The sequence below is a fragment of the Salvia miltiorrhiza genome, chromosome 3 (genome assembly GCF_028751815.1).
Source record: "Salvia miltiorrhiza cultivar Shanhuang (shh) chromosome 3, IMPLAD_Smil_shh, whole genome shotgun sequence".
Classification (NCBI taxonomy): Eukaryota; Viridiplantae; Streptophyta; class Magnoliopsida; order Lamiales; family Lamiaceae; genus Salvia; species Salvia miltiorrhiza.
Window position 1 is genome coordinate 54,228,790 of NC_080389.1, and position 7,764 is coordinate 54,236,553.

At 38.6% G+C, this 7,764-nt stretch overlaps 1 long non-coding RNA gene across 1 annotated transcript; it reads right to left on the reverse strand.

The window, feature by feature from the left end:
* Positions 1 to 6,134: 6,134 nt before the first annotated feature.
* On the reverse strand, positions 6,135 to 7,281 carry LOC131014439 (uncharacterized). The gene is made up of 2 exons (XR_009098211.1): positions 7,016 to 7,281; positions 6,135 to 6,418 (listed from the first exon to the last, which is right to left on the reverse strand). It is a non-coding gene; the product is annotated as an uncharacterized LOC131014439 (long non-coding RNA).
* Between the last annotated feature and the right edge of the window lie 483 nt (positions 7,282 to 7,764).

Here is a 7,764-nt window from a genome sequence, read left to right on the forward strand (position 1 = left end):
CAAAGAGTTAAATTCCGTGGTGGTCCCCTGAAGTTGTCCTACCTGCTCCCCAATAGGAGCGGCCTGGTTTTGTCGTAGACGATCTTTGATAGTCGGAGTAGCCGTTCGCACCAACTGTTCGACAGTTTGCTTGGGCGGTCTACCCCGCCCTCGTTTGATTGGCACGGCTTCAATCATGTCATTTGTAGTACGACTAATGGCACCATCTGTTCGACAGGTAGTCTCTTGTTCTGGCCTTTCACTAGCATTATCTTCCCTTTGATTTTGAGTAAATGTTGTTTCTAAAATCTGCACTTTCATCATGTTTCCCAAGGCCACCTCCTTATCAGCAAAAGTATCTGTCTCAGTGCTCTTGTTATTAATTTCATCTTCGGGTATTATATGTGGTACGGTGTTCGAATCAGGAACGGGTCTGCACGCAGCTGCAAGCAAATCAGGTCCGGACAAACCTTCTTTACGCTGGGGTAAATTCTGTGCCACATCTGTCTGACGAAACTGCTCAGTGGTAGTGTGATTAAAATGTTCCGAAGCGCTGATAATGGTAGTCCTCTCATTCTCAATTACAGGCTCCTGGTTGACGTCCGCATCTCCAGAAGGCTCTTGAGATAGAGCATCGAAAGAATTACCTATAGGAATCTCTTTATTTTCCCTCCATTCTTTCCCCATAGTTTTTGTTTTGAGAGAAGGTTGATCCGAGCTTGTAGGATTCGTGATGTAAGTGTTGTTGTCCTGCTGTTTCTTGCGGCGGCATTGAGCAATGTTATGACCTGCAAGATTGCAAAAGCCACAAAAATGCGGCAAATTTTCATAAACGAATTCAACCTCGAACGAGCGCGTCCCCTTATCCACCGTGAGAGTTTCGGGAATAGGCTTAGAGACATCCATGTCGACAAGAACACGAGCAAAGTGACCCACTTGCCCAGAATACGCAAAACCATCAAGTTTAATAGGAAGACCGACATATCTGGCGATGCCGATTATCACTTCCGGATGCCAGTATTCGTGAGGAAGATAATAGATTCTCAGCCAGACTTGGGAGAGAGCAGATGATTCTTTGTATGGGTCAAAATCCGGAACCCATTCCCTGATTCGAATAATACCTTTGCTCAATTTCCAAGTAACCCTATATTTTGCCGTAGCAAGCTCAGATTCATTCGCGAAAATAATCGAAAAGAAACCTTTCCCAAGTGGCACCACACGGATCGCATCCGAGGTTTTCCATAAAGCCATGAGTTCTTGTTTAATGTCAGAAGCAAATCTGGGGGCGTCTCCCTTATTCAGCAAAAGCCTGGCGTGAACAGCGAACTCAAACTCCTTGAGTTTACTTTGATACAGGGCTTCTGGAATCCGAAGAATAGATTTGTTGCCAATGTTAACCGGGTGAAGAGCGTTGAAGTCCTGGGCGAAAACATCTGCTGGTTTGGGATTTGATCGCTGGACCGTTCGCGCAAAAGAGAGTTTGTTCCTTTTCGTCTCAGCGCTATGGCTAGATATTCCATGCCGCGTCGAGTTGACAAGAGCCTCGGAATGACTCTTGTTGTTCTCAGAAGCGGGTTTGAGAGTGGAACTCGAGGGAACATCCGAGGGCCGAGTTTGGTTCTTACCGGAAGAAGCAGGCAAAGGCCTGACAAAGTTGTTTGAGATCGGAGGAAAATCTGAATCCATGGACTTCTCTGACACAAATCGTCGAACACTTTATGTGCACAGTGGAAACATTCGCTCCAAAACCAGCCCCAATCTAATATGCTATTTTTTCCTTGTGAATTGATTATGGAGTTGGCGATATAAGCAAATGACGGAAAATCAAAGAAACAAATCGTATGTAAAGAAGAAAAAGAATCACCACCGTGCAAAAATCTGCCTTTCAAAGGTGCTCGAACTGATTCCGAAGAAAACACTCAATCGAGAACTAAGATTCACTAACCTCTCATCAAGAGCAAAACTTGCCGTTCAGATCGATGTGTCGTAGAGAGACGCCGTCCTGCAGGCAGTCTGAAGCTGCTGGTGCATCTGCTGCAAGGGACGCAGTGCAGAAGCTGACCCTGCTGACTGGAGCTTGTGGTGTTGCTCGGTGAGTGAGCCGGACCCTTCTGCTACACTGCTGAAGAAGGCGGTGGCTGAAGCAGCTCAAGAGGATTGCTCGTGCTGAGCTCTAGAGCTGTGTTGTTGCTCGGGTGATGCGAAACAGCGGCGTCCTTTTTCGAATCTAAGGATCTCAGTCGGAGCTCGGGGACCGTCGTTCTCCGCGGCGATCGGCGAAGCGCTCGGCCCCGCGGGGAAGGCGCGGGCGCGGCGCACGGCGAGGATGAACGAGTTATATTCTGGCGATGATTTCTGATCTAACGCCGGTCCGGCGAACCCCCGATAAAGGGTGGATCAGTAACTGTTCAGAGCATGACTTTTTCGAGCAGAGAGACTTTTTGAAATTATACACAAAACTTACAATTCAACTTCTGCACCACACTAATATCATGCTCAAATACATATATCTTAAGCCAAAATCACTTAAATAACGCATAGGCAAAAAGTCCTAATTTTTATTAAACTAAACTCTTTTGAAAATATCACTAATCATGTATAACCTATTGATCAAGTCATAGATCTAACATCATAGGTTACCAATTAGCACAAATCAACATCATAAAACAAGATCACATATAGATACATATGTATGTCATCTTCTTCCTCAAACTAACACTTTTCATTTTTCACTTCTCAACCTCAAGCTTCAATCTCATCCATTATTAATCATCTAGATCATCTCATAAACTCAAATCCATCATCAATACATCAATTGATCCATAGGATCTCAACATCCCAAGTTTAGGTAAACTAACCTAATAGAAAAATCTATATCTCATGGCTAATCATCAAGATATTCATATATATTAACTCAATAATCACCAATCATCATATAACTCAAGCCAATTCAAGAAAAACAAACAACAAAATTTCGTAGGGTTTCAAGCCCCTAATTTTTGAAAATTTCATAGAAATAAGTTGGGTGATTTTCTTGCTCAATCATGATCATATACTCACATATAACATCATACAATCTAGATCTATAAAAATAAGAATCACTTACCCAAAATTAAACAAAGATCAAAGTTTTCCTTTCTCACTCTTCAAACCAAACCCCACGGTCCTCTTGAAATCTTCAAGAATTGAAAGGTGTTTATGTTGATTTGGTGGAGGAATTGATCTTGATGTGAACTTGGAAGCTTTGGTGATTCATCTATGGTGATCTTTTGGAGCAAAATCGGAAGAGAGGGAGAGAAATTGAGAGTGACCGAATGGTGAAGAAAATGAGGGAAATGAAGTGAATTTGTCTTGCTTAGGAAGGATGATTGGAGACCAAACACTATTCACCATTTAATACTTGTCCCCCCTATACACTAATCCCTTCCCTTCATCTTCATACCACACATCCACTTCAAGTAAGGCTAAGGAAATTAATCACATGCTTATTAGATTAACATAATCATGTGTGTGTAAGGTTGTGTAGTCTAGAATAAATCATGTGTTAAGCTACATTAATAAAATCATAAAAGACTAATTACTAATTAATGCAATGCTATAACACAAAACTCTTGTGATCAATATTTAAAATAAATATGGCACTAATATTAGTGCACTCACTTAATTATAATATTCTTCATTATAGAAAAAAAAATAATTTGAAAATATTTTGTTTGGAAAAATTTTCATAAACCGGCATTCTTTGATTTCTCGGTAAAAATAAACTGCACTTGCTTTGAAAACTTAATTAAAATTCCAAGCGCTAAAGTCATCAAATAAAAATCATAATAACTTGCTCACAATGACATACGTAACAAAACTCACATAATCAATCAGTCACGTAATTTCACATAATATCACGTCAAAGCAGTCGGCAAACACAGACAAACTAGACGTCTCTCCGACCGATTTTTTTTTATCAAGGTTTTTCACTCTTTCTTTCTCGACTCTATTTCCAACTCATTATTCCTATTTTCTTAATAGGACAGTCAATCTCTCTGACATCTCAGTACTCTCAATAGTGTTAAGGCACTATCTCACAACATAGGGAAAAGTACGGGGTGTTACATGTACTATCAAATTTAGATAAAATTCATGACTTCATGCATAATTTAAAATTCATGTGGCTCATATAAATACACTTAACTCACCAATTAAAACTTATGCACCACATTTATAAAAATTTTCCTTTAACTAAGCACATTAAAACACATATATAATGATTAAATCACATCAGATAAATCAAACCAGTTTTTATTATAAATGGATGCCGAATCCTAATTATTAATAATTAAGCCCTTAATCAGGGATTAAAAGTCGGGGTATGACATACTATCCCCCTTAAAAGAAATTTCGTCACGAAATTTGTACCACAGAAAATAATTCTGGGTACTTCTCCTTCATGCTAGAATCGAGTTCCCACATCGCCTTTTCTTGATCATGGTGCTTCCAAAGAACTATTACTAAGGGTATCGACTTATTCCTTAGTACTTTAACTTTCCGATCTAGAATAGATTCGGGTCTCTCCTCATATCAATTGGATTCCTAATTCCAATTTATATACATGAGATTTACTTGAGAATAAGTTCCCTCGTCCTTTTGCGGCGGTTCATTACTCCTACCTCATTCCTAGGGCTCATCTACGGAGTATCCTATTTTCCAAAGACCAAAATGGTCATCAACCCATTTCTTGTTACCTATCACATGCATAACACTTTCTTATGAATCTATCTTAAAATTATCATAGACCAATTAACTTTAAGTCCTCGTACTCGAACACTATATTACGGTCTTAGCTTGAACTCTGAATTTCTATCATAATGAGTGGTCGATATCATTTATAGGACAAAGACTAATCTCAACTAATTACAATGAGACACAATTATATGAAGTCATAGTTTGGGTAGTATACTACTTCGGTAGACTAACATTTCTTGGTCATATCAAACAAGGGGATTTATTATGACAACTCACGAGTTGCAAGGCTCAAACTCAACACAACATCAAAACAAGGTGTTGTAGAAATTGTTCAAGAGAATCAAAAGAATGACCAGAGGGTATGAAATGATTAACTACTAGGTCGAACAAAATGACCTCGAGTAAGAACCCATCTGGCTTTTCAACCGAAAGTTGAAACACATGGGTTTTCAACCCAAAAGACGTCTACTGAGATTTGGATCATGTGGACTGGCCAGGTCCAACATCATCACCTCCCAGTCACACGGGAAACATCGTCCCGAACTTGGAGAGCCATGAACATACTATACATAACAAAGCATAAGTTCATCATGACAACTAAACTTATCTTAAGGTTCCCTATCCTATTGATCTCAAACCCCAAACCTCTTTTAAGACATATACACACAGACATACGTACACAGGCAAAACACACTATTCTTAAAATCTATCGTGTAGCAAAAGTCGATTCGATATTCCGTCGCACTTGAACATTTGAACGTAGAGACTATGGTTCAACCTTTGATGCAACGTTTACCTTGAATTCGTCGCGTATCGTCATTCTGTGCTTTTCCTTTACCTCGTACATATCTTTTCAATCCTCTTTGTAGTTCAAAAGAACCATCATTTTCTTAAGGGAGCTGAAACGCTCTAAGTTCTCTTTCATTCTTCTACATTATCACCTTAGGAATCTAGATTGTAGAGATATACTACTAATCTAGTAGTCTATGTTCTTTTAAAATTGTGATCATGCAACTTATAACAATCTATGTTCTCTGGGAAAACATATGTCACTTTTCTATCATTCATCTGATCATAACATCATAGATTGCGAAAATATGCCATGAAAGGCAAAACATTCAACATTTCATCATAACCTGCTCTTCACATAAACATATTCATGAAGCATTTTAGAACATTAACATCTTTAAAACGTTAAAACTGCAGTTACCTTCTTTCCATGATTGAGCACGATGCAATGGAGTGTTGAGCGGTGCCATATGAACCCGTGTAAGTCTAAAGAATCAAACTAGACTCGACTCTTTAGAATAAGGTTTCTAGGGCCAGAGCGAACGAACCGCTCTGATACCACTCTGTCACAGCCCACTATCCCAATGACGGGTTAACCGGGGTTATGACTTGGGGTGAACAATAAGAAATGGAAATGGACAATTACTTAACATTAAAGTATATGGAAATGTCACTCATAGATAAAATGCTAGGATCATATATGATTATTTGGATACACATAATTGAGAACTGATTAAGGTGGTTACCCAATAACACGTATCACAACTTCATATCATAGAGCTATCCTAATCAAAGTGTTTTGCAGCGGAAAACGTGTGAGATATACATATGAAGATGTATACTCAAGGTTACATTTCTTGAAATGTCAAAGGAACACCCGCTCAACATCATTCCATTCCATCAACTGCTCAACCTGCACATTTAGAAATACATGCAGGGCTGAGTATAAAAATACTCAGTGGGCATAGCCGAAAATACATTCATGCATACATATATAAATTGAACTGCCATAACAGTAACACACAGGGGTTTTCTTAAATGACCTGCGCTTACTAAAATATTTCTTTCATTTTCATAAAGTCGATCGGCCGATCATTTTCCTTCATATGATCCATATCTGTTCCTTTCTATCACGCGCCGGGAAGGAGGCCTCCTTACCACGGACGCCAAGACCGGTCGCAAGCGACTCGCGGTCTCCATAAGTGTACACGTTAACCCTAGCTAGCGACCTTTGTCTAGCATAGGATCCCAATTGGATTTCCTTTAAAGTTGGCGAACCAACACAGATAGGATACATATAAAAACATAAACATTTTTGGCAGTCAATCATTTCATAAACATTTCATTTCATTTCATAAACATTTCACTTTTATTTCATAAGAGTCATTTATCATTTGGGCATAATAATAAACTGAAATTAACAGTTAAAATCATCTCATGCATATATTCGTATAAGAGGCCTACGACACGCAGGGGATCTCTATATACGTATAGTAAAAGTAATGCCCACCTGTATAGGCAAAGCCTGTCGTTTAACCTTATCTCTGAATCGGAATAGCAGTGCTAATCCTTCTGATGCTCGAAGCCTACAAGAAATCTATTCTCAATAGGTCTCCTTGTATCTAATCTTAAGTCATGGTGTAGTGCTTAACATTCTATGATTCACTTAGCCGGGTTTTCAAAATTTAATAAATAAATACTTGAAAATATTTCTCTTGAGTTAAGAACACCAACAATATTCTTACTCATCTTTCTTTAATAATTGGAATTATAATTAAAACCAATTAAATACTTTTATTGCAAGTATAAATGCAATTTCATGTCATGCTTAGCATATAATAAGTACTTACTTAAAATATGCACATAATAATAATATGATATTATTATGAAAACTAGTCTTTGAAAATAATTAATCAAACTCAAAGAAGTCTAATTAATTAAAATATGGACTGTCCAAAATAATTAAATGTAAGGGCCATGTTCAAAAATTTCGCAGCCCACATAAATAAAACAAAGGCCCAATATTTGAATAAAACTAAACCCAAGCATGTAAATAAATAAATGACTACAGCCCAAGCCTCGGCCCAAAACTCAATTAAAATCGGCCCACTTCCTTAAAAAAAACAGCCCTTCTTTGGGCCCAACCCTAAATCCATCTTCATTTATCACACCCACACACACATCACACGCACACACACATTACACGCAGCAGCTGCGCTGCACACACTCCCCCTCTCTTTTCTTCCCTTCTCCGGCGAC